The following is a 23678-nucleotide window of genomic DNA, read 5'->3' as shown; positions in this document are numbered from 1 at the left end:
AAAATGAGTCTTATGTCCTAAGGGTTCAAAAAAAAAAAAAAAAAGTAAAGTATATTTTCAATAAATAACATACAAGTATATAAGATATCAAAATGATTTTTCAAATGTATTTTTATTAACAAGATATCTTATATTCAAGGGGAAATTCATTTGGACAAGTATTAAACTTTATTATACTTAATATATTTCATATACTTTTGTTCAAGAATGTTTTAAGTCATCAAAAGGCTTTTTGACAAGGAAAAACTGAGCAATCATCGTTTAACGTAGTGCAGCCTCGAGTCCTGAACACCTTTCGGTATTTGGAGCATAACTTTTGTTACAAAAGTCCAAATAGGACGATCTTGGTGCCTATGGAAAGCTAAAAAAAAATCACACAACTTTGTGTTGATGAATTTTTTTATTTTGGGTAATCCTTGACGTGTACAGGAAACTGTCAAAGGTTTCAGAGAGCCTAGAAAAACCATCGATAGTTTGGGATGGTGACAGAACACCAACGGCTAGAAAACAGCTAGTTTTGCTTGAGAGTTACTCCTAATAGCTAGTTAATGGCTATAAGGGACTTTTGGCTATATATACAAGTCCACAAACTTGTTTAGTATGGTTTTGAAGGCTTTTGGTTATTCTTAGTGAAAAACATTTTTTATACCAAAACCTAAACACCTAACACTTTGCATTATTGTTCTTCATTCACAAGTGTTGAGTCTCTCTTGCCCTTTAATTGTGTTTGATTCATTACTTGAGAGATAGTGTGAGGTTTGTGTTGTAAGTGATATCAGCTCATTGTGAGGGGCAATTCTTTGTATATCCAACTTCTTGTAAGGTTCTTTGTGAACCGTTTGGTGAAGGTTCTTTGTAAACCAAAGTGAAGGCTCTTGGTGAATGCGGTAGGAATTTGTTCCCGAGTTGTAAGGCTTGCTTCGTCGGTGAAGGAGTGATCATAGTGGATTGTGAAATCCTTAACTTGGTGCTAAGGCATGGACGTAGGCTTGGTGATGAACCACATAAAAATACTGGTGTTGATATTTCTTACCCTTCACTCTTTTATATTTGTATTGTGCATGATTTAATTTATATATTGTTATAAAATTGTTTGCTTCTTGCCAATAAATTTCTTTTGTAGAGAATATTTTAAGTACGCGAAAAGATTCCATTCACCCCCTCTCTAGACTCTAATGTATATCTGCTGCGCCCGAGCTACGACCGTCAAACAGGGTTTTTAAATAGCCCCGGTCGACTAACCACACTGTAGGCCAGAAGTCAAATTGTTGACTAAGTCTTGGCTGACCGACCCTAAAGTGAACGTAACTTCCATGGTTGATCAACCAAAGAGAATTGACTTTTCCACCTTCCACGGCCAACTGTCCTCTTAGTTCAAATTTTCCTTGGCCGACTGGCTGCTTGAATTGGTAGAGCAGCCTTGAGCCTAGGTCGACCGAATCTAAGAAGGGTTTGGAATCGCCCTCGACCAGTCGACCAACACCTTGCTTGGCCAAACAAACCCTTTTGAAATTTAAAATACGCTGTGAGAGGACAATCGACCAACACTTGGACCGATCAATCGAACCACTTGGGTTCTGGCAATTTTCTATACTAATCTCATTTAATTTTTTTAATTAAACAATTTTACCAAAAGTATCCCTAACGGTCATAATTTTCAAAAAACCTATAAATACCCTTTTCATTAGCTCAATTAGTAACTTTGATTAGCTTTAGATTTCTCTACAATATTTTTTAATCAAAGTTCCCCCAAACAACTTTTTATTGCAAAATCTTTTCTTTGGGGCAAAATTTTAACTCTCCTACTCTCTTTCCTTTTATTCAATTGAAAAACTTTTGAAAGAGAGCATTTTTATTTTAGGGCATTTATTTTTGCATTCATGCTTTCAGAGATAAATTTTTATGTTGCAAAAATCATTTGAAAAACCAAAACCCTAGGTTCTCCTACTTCATATTAAAAAATATTTTTGGAGAAAATTTGTAACGCCCCGCCCGGTCTTGTGGGGCCTGGGGTGCTACTTTAGTAAAATATGTATTCTTGATATCATAATCCCCATATAAAAGCAGCGAAAATAATTTAAACATCCTCAAATACATTACTAGAGTTCTAAACTACCATTATGCATAGAGGTCTCCAAATATCTATATTACAAACTAAAAAATGAAAGAAAACTATCTTAGTCCATACAAACCACTTACTACTTCTACTAGATAATCTAAACTTAACCCCTTAGCCTACTAAGCACGATCTCTAGCACCTCCCGAAAATTCAAATGATCATTGGGGTGAGACACCTCTCAGTAAATCAGGGTGTGGCCAACATGAGTTTTAGTAGAATAAAAAAATATTCATTTCTTCTTTTAACCAAAAATAGCATTTATAGATTGAACTCACACCTATATGGTTGAAAATACACATTCATTCCCATAGTGTAAACCAATTCAATTAATAGATAACATCATTTACATAAATTCACATATACGTGTAGAAGACACCCCCTGAGAAAAATGACACGATTAACCCCCATGACGGGTTGTGTGGCCCGAAGGCTGAACTTAGCCTGGGTGATCAGCCCAAACAAAGTTAAAGTGATCATCTGCAAGTATGTTTGTAGGCATCTGCAAGCTCAGTTGTAGGTCTGTTGACCTTATTGGTCACACCCAGTTTTGATTATGACAAATACTCTTGATACTAATGGTTGTACTGAGAATTGCATGTAGGTTCACCTTGTGCACTCTTTAGGGCTAAAAGACATATCATGATGGCATGCGGTGTTCGTGCCGAAGAATGAATATCTATGTGTTGTATTCTGTATTCAATTTGTTTATTTCTTTATTCTTGGATGTAATTTATTATGAACTATGCACGTGTATGAGTTGTAATAATTTGCATCATGCATGGTAGGTAGGTATGCTCAAAATGACCATAGTTGGACTTTAGGTACCTACACAGACCTTAGGATAGAAAATCCTTAAGTCTCTAAACAAATGCATTAATAAGTCCCCATTATCATCTTCATATCAGGGGAATTAAAATTGGTTAAAAATAGACTTAAATTGAAAAGGTTGAGAGGGTTCAGGCGATTGAACCCAGGCCGTGTAAAATGGCTCGGGCGACCGAACTAGTCAACTTATGGACTCTGTGTTCGGGCACCTGAACTCATTTTGAATGTATCTTCTTTGGGCACCCGAACGCCTATCAGAGCACCTTTTTAACTACTCAGGCGACTGAACGTTTACGTTCAAAAGTGGGCTCAGGTGACCGAAGTGCACAGTTCGGTTAACCGAACTCAACTTTGGGCACCCGAACTTCGAACATTTGGCTACTGACTTTGGTTCAGCCAACCGATCCTCAATTCGGGCACCCGAACCTCTTAAAGTTGAATTTTTGACTATGTTTGTTCGGGCACCCGAACCTTGCGGGTTAAAATAATTTTTACTGATTTTTTAAATGGGGTAAATTGGGTTAATTTTCTTAATGGTCTTTTAAACAATTCTGATTATACCCATTGTGTCCCCCAATGGTCAAAAAATCCTTATTGCCTATATATACCAGTTCATTTGTCTTAATTAACCAGCATTAGCAAACTTGATTAGGGCAAAAATTCTCTCAACTCTCAAAATCCTCAAAACCTTATATTAGCCAAATATTTCTTAAAAACACTCACATGCTCCTCATTCTTTTTTTTTTCTAAACACTACGAGTATTTCTATAAGGCTATTGTGCTTAAATCTCTCTAGCTTATACTTTCTCTTGGTATATTAATTGATTGATTTTATTTGAGAGTATAGCCTAAAAGTACTTCCACCGATTTCATTTGATAAATCTAGTGTGGAAAAACTTTGAGGGTTTTTGGTTCTTGCATTATTGTTGTAAGTTACCTAAACCTAGATTTTGTATGCAAAAATCCTTTTGTAAAAAGCTAGTCTTTCAAACAACTCCATTGTACTTTATAAATTGAAATATCCTATTAAGTTTGTTTAATTTATCTTGCTCAGCATATTTGAAACCCTGACATGATATTGTGATATTCAAATATTGTGTTTCAAATCTTGCTTAGATATACACTTTAGATCTTGATTGATTATCATACTTGATTGAGTGGTTAGCACACATTAGAGCACTGAGCATATTTACATATCATTCCTGCTTGCATTATTGATTGAGCTATATTGGTGCACACATCTGCTTGTTTAGAAGCGACTGCCAGGTCATGGTAGGCAACTGCCACTCGAACGTTGGCTTAAAAACTCTCAACGAGAAGATTTTTTAAATGGATTTTTTGGACACTATTATTTTGAAAAACTTGGAAACTACTTCAAGGAAACTTTGGGGGTAAGGAATTACTTTTAAACTTCTATAAATAGCCCCAAACTTCAAAAATTTTAGACACCAAGAAATTTCCAGCAATCAAAGTTCTCTAAAAAGCTCTCAAATTCTCTTGTGTTCATCCATCTTCATCTACTGAGTTACTGCTGATACAAACTTCAAAGTAAAGCCTTCAAAGTCTAAATATTTTATACTTGGAAGATATTTGGTGATTTAAATTCAGTATTGAGCTTCATTCCTTTTATATTTGATTTAATTTGAAGTATTCTTGTGCTGAATGTTGTACTAACCTACTCTACTGTGAGAGTGTTTTCTTGTACACAAACTCTTCTCTATCTTGGTTCTTGTTTATAAACGATTTAGAAATTATTTAGGGTAAAAAAAAATTGGACCAAACAAGGGAATATCGTTTGGAGAGGTAGGCTCTAGCATAACGGAAGGAGTGATTGTAATCGTTATTGTTCCACCCGTCAATGGAACTGAACTAGTGAATCCTTTGGTGGTTTGCCAAAGGCGAGGACATAGGCTGGGTATAAGTCAAACCTCGTAAAATCTTGTACCTCTCTTCGTCCTTACTCTTTATTTTTCAGCAATACTTACAACCTGTGTGTATGCTTTAAATTGTTAATTCTGAGTGTATGGTTGTTAAATAAACCGAAGGATAATTTGTTTTGGCTTGATCAACATTGATTGCTGAAACTGAAAGGGACTACGTTGGTTGATCATCCTAAACTTATTAATCTGAAAGTTTGTTTAAAAGCTAAACACAAAGAAGAATTGTGAGTTTGGAATAAACACAGGGCTTACATAAATTCAGCGTGTTTTACAATTTATTACAGGGTTATTGATACAAAGATCGAGTTTTTGATTATCTTGTTCATTGGTTATGATTGAATTGTTTTTGTATTTACTTGTTGTTGTTGATATAAAATAAAGAATTAAACTTGAAATAATTTTAAAATTCCAATTCACCTCCCCTCTTGGGAAGCTATCTTAATTTCAGTTCAGATGGCCATAAATTGACTTTCGGAGACCTAACCTTTCAAAGACAAACTTTTTTCTAAAAGATTAAAATCATACAAAAGATTTAGAAATTATTTAGGGTAAAAAAAAATTGGGCCAAAATTGAGTTTTTAAATAGCCTCGATCAACAGACCCATTGATGCTTTAATCACCTCGGTCGACCGACCACACTATAGGCCAGAAGTGAAATTGTTGACTAAGCCTCGGCCGATCGATCCTAAAGTGAACGTAACTTCCATGGTCGACCGACCAATGAGAATTGACTTTTCCACCTTCCACGGCCAATCGTCCTCTTAGTTCAAATTTGCCTTGGCCAATCGCCCGCTTGGACTTGCAGACCAGCCTTGAGCTTAGGTCAACCGAACTTATGAAGGGTTTGGAATCGCCTTTGATCGGTCGATCCACACCTTGTTCAGTTGACCGAACCCTTTTGAAATTCAAAATACGCTATGAGAGGACAGCCGACCGATGCTTGGACTGGTTGATCGAACCTCTCAGGTTCTGGTTATTTTCTACACTAATCTCATTTAATTTTTTTTAATTAAACAATTTTAAAAATATCGAGCGTGTCTCTGATGGTTATAATTTTTAAAAAACCTATAAATACCCCTTTTAGTAGCTCAATTAGTAACTTTGAATAGCTTTAAATTTCTCTCAAATATTTTTTTAATCAAAGTTCCCCAAAACAACTTTTTATTGCAAAATATTTTCTTTGGTGCAAAATTTTTACTCTCCTACTCTCTTTCCTTTTGTTCATTTGAAAAACTTTTGAAAGAGAACATTTTTATTTTAGGGCATTTATTTTTACATCCATGCTTTTATAGATAAATTTTTATGTTGCAAAAATCATTTGAAAAATCAAAACCCTAGGTTCTCCTACTTCGTATTGAAAAATATTTTTGGAAAGATTGGGGTAAAATATTTGAAGCACTTATTATATACATTATTTTTCAAAGATTGAAAATATTATTTTGAAAATAACGCCCTTACTTTAATTATTTTATGTCATCTGAGAGTGCATTTTTTAGAGCATCTTTGTGTACATCCCTACTTAGTTTTAGAAGCATTTTCTTATACAAAAAATGGTTTTCTGTTTCGGTTGGATTCAACCCGATAATTGAATTGGGAAGTCTCTGCCCTGTAAGGGAGACCGATTAGGTTCAGCCCATATTGAACTGGGGAGTCTCCGCCCCGTAAGGGAGACCAATTGAACTCAACCTGATAATTGAGTTGGGTTTTGACACCGCCCGTAAAGTGTTGTTGGGTTATGGCTCCGCTTGGAAGTGTAGTTAGGTATTCCTCGCCCTGTAAGGAGAGGTGTGTAAGTTGGGGTCAGCCCTGTAATGTGACTTGGGGTATTTCTCACCCAGTAAGGAGAGGAGGTTGTAAACTGTTTCTACTCTTCCTATAAGTGAACAGGGATACTGGAATCCTTTAGGGGTATATCCTAGGTGGGAAAGTAGGCTGGTTTGGTCGAACCTCGATAACAAATATCATATCTCTCTCTCTCTCTCTCTCTCTCTCTCTCTCTCTCTCTCTCTCTCTCTCTCTCTCTCTCTCTCTCTCTCTCTCTCATTTATTTTCCGCACGTTAATTTCCATATGTATATGTCTGTTCATTTACAGTTATAATTATTTGCAAGCACACATTTGAATTAAATGAGATATGTAGCATGTATATGTATGGACTCATGGCTTAATCACTTTACATACACGCTTTAATTAAAATGGGATTTGATGTTGTTTCAGTATTCTCATATTCAATTTGCTGTAAATGTCATATTGGTTTTAAATACTAGCATACTTGATTCATTAGGGGAATAGTGAATGCTTAGACAGACCCTAGGTTGTGTAATATTGGCTGCGATTTGGACTTAACCTATGAAGAATTTTAAATCTCCAATTCACCTCCCCTCCACTTGGGATCACACCAATTACATCACCAACCAACGCAAACCAAATCCTAGTATCTATCAAATTTATTGTTTTGTTATGAACTCATTGCAATGCTAACTTTTCATTGCCATTAGACATGTTAAATGGGTGGGTATGGGTCAAGATGGGTAGGATCATTTATGACCCATTTATATAAAATATTGGAACCATTTCTAACTCATACCCATTTAGACATAAGTTAGCTCATTTACCTATTTAATTTTAAAGCATACGAAATCAATTGCTGCACACTGACTAAAATTTATAACTATCTTCAAATATTATCATTGTCATAACCTTTTGCCATTGTTGAAGATTATTCGATCTATTACTCGATTGAAAAATATGTACATAATTACGTAAATTACGTACATGCATGTCTTCATATTAATTGGTTTGCTTAACCAAATTGAATCAATTGAGTATGCTCATAATTACATAACTATGTACATATTTGAAACGATGTGTTAACAATTACAAAATTAAGCAAAGATGTATTAATTATGCAATAAATAATATAGTTTAATTTCAAAGGGTAATTATAACAAATACTATAATTACATGTTAATATAATTATATATATATATATGTATATATATATATATTAATCAATAAGTTATGTAGTTACGTACATGCATGCATGCATGCATATTAATTGGTTTGCATAACCGAACTTGACCAATTATGTACACTCATAATTGCATAATTACGTAAATATGTATTTAAATTGGTGTATCCACAATCACAAAATTATGTATTTAGATTTTCAAATTATAATATTGATTTTGTAATCAATTATATAGTTTAATTTTAAGAGGTAGTGCAATAATAATGTACGTACCTATAAATTACGGATATATTTTAATCAATCAATTATGTAATTACTTATATGCATGCATGCATGCATATTAATTGGTTTGTATAAACAAATTCAACCAATTGTGTACACTCATAATTGCAAAATTACGTATAAATATAAGTAAAATAAACCAATTATATTCAAATAATTACATAAACACTTGCATATTTGAACTAAACTATTAACATATTACAAAAATTATGTACATAGATATCTGAATTATAGAATTCATTAAACAATTAAGAATTTTAATTTCAAATGATGTGTATAATTAATATTATAATTACATATTTATATAATCACAAAGATATTAAATCGAATCAATTATGTAAGTACATACATACATGCATATTAATTGATTTGGAAAACTAGATTAAATCAATTACTTACATAGTTGCATCATTACGTACATATTTAAATGGAATTGCCCATGATGATAAACTAATTTTCATACATTTCCAAATTATTGTATTAACAATGTAATTGTGTTGTTTAATTACATAGCTACATAATTACGAACATATTTAAATCGATCTAGAGATGTATTCATATAAACTAAACCAATTGTATATATTTATAATTGCTCATAATTACAAAATTATGTACATATATTTTGAATAATGGTATTAATCATGTAATTATGTAATTTAATTTCAAATAATAAGTATAGTCAACAATTAATATAATTACATGCTGATAAAATTACTGACATATCTAAATTGAACCAATTATGTAAACTACGTATAGATATGTATATTAATTATTTTGAAAAATCAAAGTAATTAAATCAAATTACTTACATATGCATAACTGTATAATTGTGTACATATTGTAATCGAGTTGTCCATAATTATAAAATTATGCATGTAAATTTCTTAATTACAATGTTGATTACATAATTATATAATTTAATTACAAATAATGAGTATAGACAATACTATAATCACATACTGACATAGTTACAGATATGTATAAGTCAAACTAATTGTGCAATTATGAAAATGCATGAATATAAATTAGTTTCAACTCAAATTATTAAACCGAACAATACATAATTACTTTATGTACGTAGAAACTCAAATTATAATATTAGTTAATTACTTGCAATATTATTATTATTATTATTATTATTTTGTAAATGTGATAAATTAAATTAATTAATAAAGGTTGGAAATTTAAATGAGTTCATGGTTTAAGCGGGTAGAGCTATTTAACCTATTTATATAAATAAGTCAAAATGGGTCACCCATTTATGACCCACATAATTATATGGGTGTACCCTATCCCTTTTATTTACCATGGTTATGGGTGGGTTAATGGGTATGGGTAGTAATTGCAACCACTAACTGCCATATATGGATTTTATGTTTATTTTAACCAGCGCAACTTTTGTTTGGTTGCTACTATTATTAAAATATTCTACCAAATGATCCATGAAATATATATATATATATATAAATATATATATATATATATATATATATATATATATATATTGATTACATAGGAACTCCAGCCACCAACAAGTTTTTCGAATCCCCTGGTGCAGCATTAAAAAATGGGATTCTTCCACCAAAAATATTTTGCTTCCTAAAATATCCATACATTATTAATATAGTGTCGAAGAATCCTTAGTATCTCATGTACAACTACAAACTTATATTTAATTGACCAATTAATTTAATTTTTTAGTGTTTTAGGCTTTTAGGACCTGTTTGATATCATTGTTATTCTCTATTTTTTGTTTTTATTTTTCCATATTGAAAAACTTGATCATAAAAACTCGTTTGTTTCAGTTGTCATTTTTTCTATTTTTGTTGCTAGTTTTAAGCTGTTTGCCAAAAAATTAAAAAATCAGATTTTATGGTTTTTCAGTTGTTTTGTCAACTTGTTGCCAGAAATTTTAATATCTAGAAATATTTTTTTTGAATTAAATTATTCATTTTATACACTTTTAAATTAAAATTAAAATTAAAATGATCATACACAAATTTAAGTATAATTAAAAGAAATATATATATATATATGTATTAAAAATTAATAATAAAGTTAATTAAAAAATAATTTTAGTAAAATTTTTATTGTAAAGTAAAATTTGAAAGTAGAACAATTAAGTAAAATAATTACAACAAATTTTATTTTTATAATAGTAATTGCTTAATGTGTATTATTTATAATTGTATTATTCTAATCATATTTTTATAATATTTTGATTTAAAGATGAAAATGAGCATTTTTTAATTAAGTTTTTAATTTGTATTAGTTTTATAAATGTTAACCAAATAGGTTGCGTTTTTAGTTTCTATTTCTGATTTTTAGTTTTCGATTCTCTAATTTTTATCAACTTTTTGATTTTTTATTATGTCATAATGATACGTATATAGTCATGAGAATCTTAAAATATAATGTTTTAAATGTTATAAATGTTTGTATTAATATTTAGAATAATAAGGAATTTCATAATTAAAGTATTTTTAAATTTAATTATAGTAATGCTTTAAATAATTTTGAACTAATTTTAAGTAGAAAATATTTGTAAGATATCGGTAGTCATAAATAAAACCGATTTCAAACAAATTACATTTTCACTATGTATCTATGTAATATAATTTGAAGTTCAATTTCATTAACTATGGAGAAAACCAATTAAAACTCATCCATTTATTTGTCTAATAAGTATTACTTACCTTGCATTTGGGAGATTTAATAAAAAAATAATTGTATTGCATTTATTAACAAATTTCACATATAATTAAATTCAAACTGCAAAATATATGTTCTCAAACAAAATTTTATAGTTTACACTTTAATGTCATGGCTCAAAAATTAAAAATAATTAAAAGATTTTTATAAAATAAATATGAAGTCATGGTAAAAGTCCAACCGGGCTTACTCAAGTGGTAAGGACGAACTTGTGACTTTAATGACTTCAAGGTCACGAGTTTGATTTCCCACTTGTGAATTGCACGATGAATTACCATAAATGCGTCAATGGGCAAACGGTAATATTTCCACCCCATGAGTTTGGTGCCGCACTGGGAGGTCTAAAGGACATGTTGGTGGCTGGAGTTCACACATCATAAAAATAAAATAAAAATGAAGTCATGGTAGTAAGATTCAACATAATAATTCTTTCAACGCTTGAATAAGGACTTGTCGTGGGCTCCTTCTCTGGCGATGGGTTTCTATCTCTCTCTCCACCTGTCTTTGGTATTATGTTTGATTTTGAAAATTGATGAGAAGAGATAAGAGAAAAAAGAAGGCCGAAATGGAAAAAAATATGAAGAAGAAAGCGTTGTAATAGGAGAAAGAAGTATAAGAACTGTTAAGATTTAAATGTTTTATTTCATATTTATTAATATTTATTGGAAGCTCTAGTCATTGGTAGGACTTGTGGTTAGTGTTAGGATGTGATCCTATTTTATAGGAGTTGTAGTTAGTGCTAGGATGTGATCCTATTTTATAGGAGTTTGTGGTTAGTGCTAGAATGAAATGTTATGATCTAAAGCCTATTTATAGACCCTTTTCTTCTCAATTTTCTGATAAGAGTTTTACCATTTTAACTCGTCTCTTTTGTTTATTTTTACCTTTGTATCAGTGGTATCAGATAAGAAAACGTGTGAGAGAAAACAAGAGAGATAGAGTTCCTGAACAAAATTGATGGCTTTAGATTCAAATTTTGTGCAGGCGGCGATCCCACGTTTTGATGGTCACTATGACCAGTGGAGTATGCTAATGGAGAATTTTCTACGGTCGAAAGAGTATTGGCTAATGGAGAATTTTCTACGGTCGAAAGAGTATTGGCTGATCCTTGAATCTGGAATTGAAGAACCAGCAACAAATACAGTCTTGACGGATGCCCAAAAAACAGCATTGGAAGGGAGAAAGCTAAAAGATTTGAAGGCAAAAAATTACCTTTTTCAGGCAATTGATCATCTCATCTTGGAAACAATTCTAAGCAAAGAAACTTCCAAAGATATTTGGGATTCCATGAAGAAAAAATATCAAGGCTCTGCTAGAGTGAAGCATGCATAACTTCAAGTTTTGAGAAGAGATTTTGAGACTCTACAAATGAAGGATGGGGAATCTGTCACTAGCTACTGTGCCAGGACTATGGAGATCAGCAACAAAATGCGATTTCATGGTGAGAAGATGGACGATGTCACCATTGTGGAGAAGATATTGTGTTCCCTGACACCAACATTTGATTATGTCATGTTTTCAATTGAAGAATCGAAAGACATAGATGCATTCTCTCTTGATGAACTGCAGAGCTCCTTGCTGGTCCATGAGCAGAAGATGAGCCGAAGTTCAACTTCAGAGGAGCAATGTGATGACCCAAAAATATATATATATGATTAAAGTACAATAATAATAAAATAATAAAAATAGTCATTAAGTTAATATCAATACAGAAGTGTTTTTCTGTAGGATCCTTGATTCCATGTTTGATGCCTAAGAAAGACCTTGTCTTAGCGAGTGCTCAGAGACCATTGCGGCTCAGTCGCTCCCTGGAGGTCGGCCTGGTCAAAATGGAATTTCATAGGATAAACAGGATAGATACTGTTTGTATACGTAAATAAGTATATATACATAAAATAGTGTTTTGACAGACATAATTTGTAGAAATACATAATAAGATGATAATAATATAGGTATCATATGTGGGGCCCACAAGACTATGTGGGGTCCATATGAGTCCCGGAGCCACAAGACACTGTTTATATACGTAAATGAGTACATAAAACAATGTTTTAACTGATATAACTTGAAGAAATATATGATAAAATAATAATAATATAGGTATCCTATGCGGGGCCCACAAGACTGTGTGGGGCCCACATGAGTCCCGAAACCGTATGAAGGTTTTCACAAGTCTCAAAACTATGCAGGATGCATAAAATCGTATAAGAGTTATTGGAATTACGTACGATCCATTTGGGTCTCGAAATTGTGTGGGGCCCACAAGACTACATGGGGCCCACAAGACCATGTGGGGCCCACATGAGTTTTTAAAATTTAAATTTAATTATTGTTCAAAAATAAAATAAAATAAAATAAATACTAAATATAGTTTAAAATTAATAACAATGATAATAATAATGATTAAGAAAAATAATAAAATAATAAAATAATAAAATAATTAGTTAGGTAATGGATTAATTAATAAGGTAAGTAATTAATTAAAAATTTATTTAGTGAGAATGGTGGCAAGCACTCCCAAATGGCCTCCACTCAAGTTTAAAATTAATAACAATGATAATAATAATGATAATAATGATTAAGAAAAATAATAAATAATAAAATAATTAGTTAGGTAATGGATTAATTAATTAGGTAAGTAATTAATTAAAAATTTATTTAGTGGGAATGGTGGCAAGCACTCCCAAATAGCCTCCACTCAACCCATACCTTGCCCATCCCTTGCCCATTCTTTAATTTTTAAAAATTATAATTTCACCCATCTCCCCATACTTTTATAAATTCCATTTCTTCTCCAAAATTTTCCTATAAATAGGGAGCTCTCAACCTTCATTTTTCACAACAATTTTCTAAGGAAGAGAAGGATTAGTGAGTGAAAGAATTTGTGGTGGAGTGAGAATTTTGAGTAAGTTCTCACTCACCCACTCTTTCCGATCTCATGTCTTAAAGATAGTTATTGCGTTCGTAGCACACGGTAAAAGAAGAAGGTAAGTAAATTTGATTATGTTAGTATTATGATTCAAAATTTATACCCGAGTTTATTTGTAAGTAAATTTTGATTATGTTAGTTTCTTTTTATTTTAAATTCATACCCGAGTTTATTATGTACGTAAATTTTAATTATGTTACTTAGTTTCACAAAATTTCTATGAGTTTATTTTTACGCATATTTAATTATACCAGTTCTATCTTTAATATACTTGCATCTATATTTGGGTTAAGAAATGTTCTAATCCCCTCGGGTAAATTTTCAGCAATTATTTCTATTCAAAAATAAAATTATATATATTTTTAACACAAAAATTGTGTGGCATGAGTTTATTTTTACGTTACATTTTTATGAAAATATGAGTAAAGATGAGATTTTCACGATATTATTTTAAATTGCATAAATGATAATAAGATGATTTTCAAACCCCTTATGGCAACGAAAGTTCAAAGTTACAGATGCTCGGTACCGCAGCTTAAAGTTTATACGGATCAGAGTGCACCCACACTGTTTACAGAGTGGTTATTTATGTTAGTGGATTTCTCCTGAGTGCACACCTGGTTTAAGTCCAGGACTTAATAAGGAAAATCTCACTTAAAGTTTACGTACGTTGATTTAGTTTGGTCGGCCAGCCAGCTAAGTCCAGTCTTCGGACCGCACAACCCAGTCATGGGGGTAAACATGACTTACGGCAAACAGGCCTAAGGGTGGTTTTTACAATATATGTTTATACGTATTTAATTACGTGTACAAAGTTACTGATAATTTGAAGGAAAAGTGTAAGTTTACGTGAAAAGGATCATTTTGGTGCTTATATGACGATCTAAGGAAAACGTATAAGGAAAAGTATATGTATGTTTATCATTAAATATTTTTACAGTTTTAAAGTTAAAAGTTTAATTTAGCAGTTATAGTATATGATTTAAAAATTTACTGTTGAAATTGATGACAAAAGTTTTATGCAGAAATTGTTAAATTTATGTTTATTCTAAAAGAAATCTTGAAGTTATAGTATTCATTATTGTTTTACGAAATTCTTTAAAAACTCATTTTGGCCACACACTAATAATAATCTTATTTACTTACTGAGCGTCGTCTCACCCCAATCATATTTTATTTCAGATAACTCTGAAGGACATGTCGGAAATCAGGCTTAGCAAGCATGCGGGTGGGGATTAGAAAAATAAAGATTAATTAGAAATATAGTATGATTTCAGATATTTACGTTTGTGTAATTTTCTTCTTTTGAAATAAGTGATTGTAACATGAATAATTAGCGCTCTGGTTTAATAAGAATCGAGTTTATTTGCTTCCGCTGTAAATTAGTAGTAAAGAGTTAATATCCCAGGCCCCTCGGGGTCGGGGTGTTACATTTGGTATCAGAGCAATAGGTTATAGGTTCTGTAGACTTTAAAGAAATAATTTTACTAGAGCATAGGATATAGGTTCTGCATAATCTAATATATAAATTTATCAGAGCATAGGTATAAAATATGATTTGGGTAGGATTGGGTAGTTTAGAATATTTATTGTAGTTTGTTATATTATTATACGTTAATAATAGATTTATGATTTTAAAATAACATTTGATTATTATTTAAGAATTGATCCTAAAGACAGTAGCATTGGAAGAAATGAGATTTACGTGAAGGCTCCTAAGGATAGGTAATAATTATAAATTCTCTGAGAAAAATAGTAGTATTATTGAAGACATGTTAATTAATTTAAATATGTTATTTATGTTTGTAGAAACACGTACCCATATTGATAATTCATAATTAATTGTCAAATGCAATTAATAATTTAAATTTTTTTTTTAATATATAAATATAATAATAATATCTAAGATTTAATTATTTTTACTGTTGTTATTTTCACTAAATTTATAAGAAATAACCTATTAGACCCTACTGAATTTAGAAGTGCTACACATACAAATAGATATGAGCAAACGGTCTATTATGAAATCTGAATTTACTCAAAATTTCTTTGCATGTATAAGTTGGATATGAATATGTATTTTACATTACATATTCAGTTATCAACAAAACATTCAAGCTTAATTTAGGAATATATATTTTGACAAAATCTTTAATTTTATTTTGTATTAGTATATAAGGAATTAAATATCATTTAAATATTACTTATTATATTTAAATTCAATATATATATATAATCCCTTAGCATGTGCAAGTTAAATATGTATATCTATTTTTTTTTTCCCATTACATATTCAATTTCCATCAAGTATCCAAGTTTAATTTAGGAGTACAAATTTTGATGAAATTTTTAATTTTGTATAACTTTCTAAAAGTTAATACAACTTAAAATTTTCTATATAAAAATATATATATATATATATATATATATATTTTTAATGAAAGCAATATAAAAATTTACTAATTTCCTTCAAATAACTAACCAATGTCAAATCATCAATCGGCTAAACATGCCCAACATTTATTTGATCTAATAATAATAATAATAATAATACTAATGTTAATGGAATATATATATATATATATAAGGGGTACTCTTGTGGTTATAAAAAAAAAAAAATGGGCCTCATGGGTGGAAATCATCGGCTATAGCTCACTTACCCCCGAAGCAAGGTCAGGGCATGAGACCACTTGGGCGTAGTGGGGATTCGAACCCGTGATCACATGGATGCACGGCCGGTTCCTTACCACTAGGCCACCCACCCAAGTAGTGACATAAGGATGAAATTAATTATAGTTAACACATTAATAAAGATGTAGAAATATAAAAAGAACCTTGAGTCCGCAAATTTTGCAATACATGTCGCTTGCTCGATTTCCGCGACACATATCGCTCTCCCTCGATTTTTGAAAAATGCATCACTCGAGGCATGCGTCGCACCCTCTCTCGGTTCTCGCGGACACGGGTTGTTCTCCCTTCAATTTGTGCAAAAAGCGTTTAATTGATATCTGTGACACGTGTCACCCTCTCTCGGTTCTCACGACACACATCGTTTTCCCTCGATTTATGCAAAACACGTTGCTCGATATCCGTGACACTCGTCGCTCTCCCTCAAATCTCGTAGTACACGTCGCTCTCTCTTGATTCCACAACACGCGGCCATCACCTTATAAAAAGGGGTCTGCCCTTCTCGAACTCTAAGCATCACAGTTTTCTATCATCTTGAACAATCACATTTCGGTTTGTAGTGATTAGCTCTTCCCAACTTGTCTCGTAGTTGTCTCATTACTCGAAAATGTTGCCAAATCACCCAACTCCCCAAGTTGCTGAGAGCAGCACTAGATCGTCGATTCAAAGATGGAAACCCAGTAAGGCACAGCTGGAGATTCTAGAGGAGGTCTTCCACAACAGTCAAGGGGAACTCCGTTCAGTGAAGCAGATTATCTTGCTTGCAGCACAACTTCGACGGTATGGTCCAATCGAGCCGAAAAATATACGCTTTTGGTTGAGAACCGTAAGCGTAGGCGGGGATCAGTGGAGAAGCCACTATTTCAACTACTGCCCCAACAATTCTCCATATCACTTCCTCCGCCACTACCGCCCAAGCAGTGCCCCTGCCATTCTTCCAACCCTCTTCCCTATCGAGAATATTCCGACTGTGAAACTTACACTAATATCTCACCAATGAGCCATATCCCGTACAAGGCAATATCGCAGTCACCACACTAAGGGTTTCGGATAATGCTGGCTTACTTCACCATTTCAAGGAAACCCGATTCGCAATGAGACTCATATATGGGCCACCAATAACTCGGGAAGAGAGGCAGCTCTTCCTCCTTCGCGAACAAATGGGCGTCCTCTCCCTTTTTCCCGACCAAGCCGCGACATTATAAGAGGTCAACTCTGCCAAGAAGTAACCCAAGCGGTTAGCAGTGACACCGCTAGTACTGCGATAGATGTTGACGTTGATCTAAGGCTCTAAACGCCAGATCTCGTATATTTTTTATTATAGGACATGTATAATATATATACATATAATATAATTATCCTTTTCCACATCTTCTGAATTCTTTTCCATTTCAACCACTATTAGTACCGATGATTCACACTTCAATTCCCAAATAAAATACTTCGTCAAATTGACTCTTAATCTATTCTAAGACTTAATTAATCATTAATCGATTTACTCTTTCTTATAGCGCAAACCAATTACAGTACTCATTTTTAAATTAGCAAATTTCGAGGACGAAATTTTTATAAGGAGGGGAGATTGTGATGACCCAAAAAATATATATATATGATTAAAGTACAATAATAATAAAATAATAAAAATAGTCATTAAGTTAATATCAATACAGAAGTGTTTTTCTGTAGGGATCCTTGATTCCATGTTTGATGCCTAAGAAAGACCTTGTCTTAGCGAGTGCTCAGAGACCATTGCGGCTCAGTCGCTCCCTGGAGGTCTGGCCTGGTCAAATGGAATTTCATAGGATAACAGGATAGATACTGTTTGTATACGTAAATAAGTATATATACATAAAAATAGTGTTTTGACAGACATAATTTGTAGAAATACATAATAAGATGATAAGCATATAGGTATCATATGTGGGGCCCACAAGACTATGTGGGGTCCATATGAGTCCCGGAGCCACAAGACACTGTTTATATACGTAAATGAGTACCATAAAACAATGTTTTAACTGATATAACTTGAAGAAATATATGATAAAATAATAATAATATAGGTATCCTATGCGGGGCCCACAAGACGTGTGTGGGGCCCACATGAGTCCCGAAACCGTATTACGTTTTTCACAACTCTCAAATCTATCCCGGATTCATAAAATCGTATAAGAGTTATTGGAATTACGTACGATCCCTTGGGTCTCGAAATTGTGTGGGGCCCACAGACTACATGGGGCCCACAAGACCATGTGGGGCTCACATGAGTTTTTAAAATTTAAATTTAATTATTGTTCAAAAATAAAATAAAATAAAATAAATACTAAATATAGTTTAAAATTAATAACAATGATAATAATCATGATTAAGAAAATAATAAAATACATAAAATAATAAAATAATTAGTTAGGTACATGGATTAATTAATAAGGTAAGTAATTAATTAAAAATTTATTTAGTGAGAATGGTGGCAAGCACTCCCAAATGGCCCTCCACTCAAGTTTAAAATTAATAACAATGATAATAATAATGATAATAATGATTAAGAAAAATAATAAAATAATAAAATTATTAGTTAGGTAATGGATTAATTAATTAGGTAAGTAATTAATTAAAAATTTATTTAGTGGGAATGGTGGCAAGCACTCCCAAATAGCCTCCACTCAACCCATACCTTGCCCATCCCTTGCCCATTCTTTAATTTTAAAAATTAGAATTTCACCCATCTCCCCATACTTTTATAAATTCCATTTCTTCTCCAAATTTTCCCTATAAATAGGGAGCTCTCACCTTCATTTTTCACAACAATTTTCTAAGGAAGAGAAGGTATTAGTGAGTGAAGAATTTGTGGTGGAGTGAGAATTTTGAGTAAGTTCTCACTCACCCACTCCTTTCCGATCTCATGTCTTAAGATAGTTATTGCGTTCGTAGCACACGGTAAAAGAAGAAGGTAAGTAAATTTGATTATGTTAGTATTTTTTATTCAAAATTTATACCCGAGTTTATTTGTAAGTAATTTTGATTATGTTAGTTTCTTTTTATTTTAAATTCATACCCGAGTTTATTATGTACGTAAATTTTACATTATGTTACTTAGTTTTCACACAAATTCTATGAGTTTATTTTTTACGCATATTAATTATACTAGTTCTATCTTTAATATACTTGCATCTATATTTGGGGTAAGAAATGTTCTAATCCCCTCGGGTAAATTTTCAGCAATTATTTCTATTCAAAATAAAATTATATATATTTTTAACACAAAAATTGTGTGGCATGAGTTATTTTTACGTTACATTTTTATGAAAATATGAGTAAAGATGGATTTTCACGATATTATTTTAAATTGCATAAATGATTAATAAGATGATTTTCAAACCCCTTATGGCAACGAAGTTAAACCGTACAGCGCGTACGAGCCTTAAAGTTTATACGGATCCGAGTGCACCACACAATTTACAGAGTGGTATAATATGTTAGTGGATTTTCCCATGAGTGCACACCTGGTTAAGTCCAGCGTAAATAAGAAAATCCTCACTTAAAGGGTTACGTACGTTGATTTTAGTTTGGTCGGCCCGCCTAGCCACTCTTGCAGCTAAGTACAGTCTTCGACCCACCCTTCCAGAACCCGCACACCACCCAGTCCTGGGGTAAACCATGGACTTACGCAAACAGGACTACAGGTAAGTGGTGTACAATATATGTTGTATACGTATTTAATCGTGTACAAAGTTATGATATTTGAAAGGAAAAGTGTAAGTTACGTGTGAAAAGGATCATTTTGGTGCTTATATGACGATCTAGGAAAACGTATAAGGAAAGTACTGTAGTTTCAGTAACATATTACAGTTTAAAGTTTCCAGTTTTAAAGTTAAAAGTTTAATTTCAGCAGTTATAGTATATGATTTAAAAATTACTGTGGAAATTTGATGACAAAAGTTTAGAGAATGTTTGAAATTTATGTTTATTCTAAAAGAAATCTTGAAGGTATAGATTCATTATGTTTTACGAAATTTTTACAAACTCATTTTGGCCAACAATAATAATAATCTTAGTTATTACTGAGCGTCGTCTCACCCCAATCAATTTATTCAGAACACTCTGAAGGACATGTCGGTAGGAAATCAGGCTTAGCAAGCTGCGTGGGGGGATGGGAATTAGACAATAACAGATTTAATTAGACCAATATAGTATGAGTAGATACGTTTGTGAATTTTCTTTCCTTTTGAAATAAGTGCTTGTAACATGATCATTAGGCTTGGTAATAAGAATGCGAGTTGATCTGCTTCCGCCTTGTTAAATGTAGTAAGAAAGAGTTAATATCCAGGCCCTCTCGGGTCGGGGTGTTACATTTGGTATCAGAATATAGGTTTAAGGTTCTGTAGACTTTTTAAAGAAATAAATTTTCTAGAGCATAGGATTAGGTCTGCTAAATCTATATATATAAATTTATCAGAGCATAGGTATAAAATAGATTTGTGGCTAGGAGGTCGTTTAGGAATTTATTGTAGTGTGTTATATTCTTAGAGCTGAATAATAGCATTTATGATTTTAAAATAACATTGATTATTATTTCAAAGAATGATCCTAAAGATTCGTCGCCTTGGACGAAAGATACGTGAAGGCTCCTAGGATAGGTAATAATTTAAAATTCTCGTGAGAAAATCATCGTAGGTGAAGACATGTTTAAATTATTAAATATGTTATTATGTTTGTAGAAGAAACAACGTTACCCATGAAATTCATTTAATGGTCAAATGCAATAAACTAATTTAAATTTTTCTTGTTAATAATATAATAATATAATAATATCTAAGACTTAATTACTGTAATGTGTTATTTCACTTGTAAATTTTAAGTAAGAAGAACCGAGGGACCTTTCCTCCCCCCTTTCCCCCCTATGAATTTAGAAGGTCGCACACACAAATGATGATGAGCCAAACGGTCTTAATATTGAATCTGAATTTAACAAAAATTTCTTGTGATGTATAATGTGATCTTTTCTTGAATATGGATTTTACATTACATATTCAGTTACAAACAAAAACCCATTCAACTAATTTAGGAATCTTAATTTTGACAAAATCTTTAATTTTTATTTGTATATTAGGTATAATAGATATAAATTAGTTAATATTACTTATTTATATTAAATGCAATATATATATATAATACATTAGCATGTGCAAAAGTAAATGATACTATGGTTGTTTTTCCCATTACATATTCAATTTTTCATCAAGTATACAAGTTAATTTAGGAGTACATTAAGTTGATGATTTTTTTAATTTTGTATAACTTTCTCTAAAGTTAATACAACCTGTAAAATTGCTCTATATAAAAACATAGATATCTATATATATATATATTTTATCAAAAAATTAAAAATTCCGTTATTTCCTCAGCAAAGAATAATACCACATGTGCAATATCAATCGGCTCTATGCCCAACACAAATTTGATTAATAATAATAAATAATAATAATACTAGTTAATGGATATATCTAGATATATATAAGGGGTACTCTTTGTGGTTTTATAAAAAAAAAAAAAAAATGGGGACGGGTCATGGGTGGAAATCATCGGCGATAGTCATACCCCGAAAAAGCAAGGTCAGCGATGAAACTTGGGGCGTAGTGGGGATTCGAACAGCGGTGACACATGCGATGCACGGCCGGTTCCTTACATCTTTTTTGCGCCACCCCACCCAAGTAGTAGGGCCATAAGGATGAAATAATTATAGTGAAACACATTAAATAAAGGTGAAAGATTAAAAAGACATTGAGGTCAGCAAATTTGGCAATACATGTCGCCCATTGCTATTTCCACGACACAAATATATCGCTCTCCTCGATTTTTGAAAAAATGCCATCACCTTCGAGGCATGAGTTAGCACCCTCTCTCGGTTCTTTTGCGACCACGGGTTGTTCTCCTCAATTTGTGGCAAAAAAAAGGTTATGATATCTGTGACAACTTTTCGTGTTAAACCCTTCTCCCCGCGGTTCTCACGAAACATCTGGTTTTCCCTCGATTTATGCAAACAGTTGCGTCGATATCCGTGCCCAAATCGTCGCTCTCCCTCACAAAAAACAAAATCTCGTAGTTAAGTCGCTCTTCCTCTTGATGATTTCCACACAACAGAGGCATACCCTTATAAAACGGGTCTGCCCTTCTCGACCTCTAAGCATCACAGTTTTTCTCATCATCTTGAACAATCATCACAATTCGGTCCCTTCACTGTTTGTAAGTAGTAGCTCTTCCGCGACAGCTGTCTCTTAGTTGTCATACTCAAAATGTTGCCAACAATCACACTCACGAAAGACTCCCGAAGTTGCTGAGCAGCACTAGATCGTCGATTCAAAGTTATTGGAAACCCGGGGGTGGGCTGTGGCGTTACAGGCCACAGATGCGGATTCTAGATGGCCTACTTCCGGTCTTCCACAACAGTCAAGGGGCACCAACCTCCCCCTTCAGTGTGTACCGAGCAGACTTCTGCTTGCAGCACAACTTCGGACGGTTGGTCCATTTATCGAGAAACCCGAAAAAATATACGCTTTTGGTTTGAGAACCCGTAAGCGTAGGCCGCGGGGGGGGATCAGTCCTTTTCGCGAGACAGCCACTATTTAAACTACTGCCCAAACAATTCTCCATATCACTTCCTTTCCGCACCTACCGATCCCCAAGCCAGTGACCCCCCCCCCTGCCCCCTTTCTTCCCACCAACCCTCATTCCCTATCCGAGAAATTCCGACCTGTGTGAAACTTACAACCCTAACCTATCTCACCAATGAGCCCATATCCCTCTACCACATGGCAAATATCCAAGTCACCACACTAAGGGTTTCCGGATAATGCTGGCTTTACTTAACCATTTCAAGGAACCGATTCGCAATGCGACCATTATATGGGCCACCATTTTTTAACTCGGGAGGAAGAGAGAGCTCTTCCTCCTGCGCCGAACAACATGGGCGTCCTCTCCTTGTTACGACCAAAGACGGCAGACATTATATCATTTGAGGTCAACTCTGCCAAGAAAAACCCATACGGTTAGCAGTGACACCGCTAGTACTGCGATAGATGTGACGTTGATCTAGGCTCTAAAACGCCAGCTCTCGTATATTTTTTTCTTATAGGACATGTTAATATATAACATATAATAATTATCCTTTCCCATCTTCTGAATTTCTTTTTCCCATTTCCACCACTCTTCGACCGAT

The sequence above is a fragment of the Malania oleifera genome, chromosome 6 (genome assembly GCF_029873635.1).
Source record: "Malania oleifera isolate guangnan ecotype guangnan chromosome 6, ASM2987363v1, whole genome shotgun sequence".
Classification (NCBI taxonomy): Eukaryota; Viridiplantae; Streptophyta; class Magnoliopsida; order Santalales; family Ximeniaceae; genus Malania; species Malania oleifera.
The sequence above is the reverse complement of the archived record's forward strand: the minus strand, read 5'-3'. Positions refer to the sequence as shown.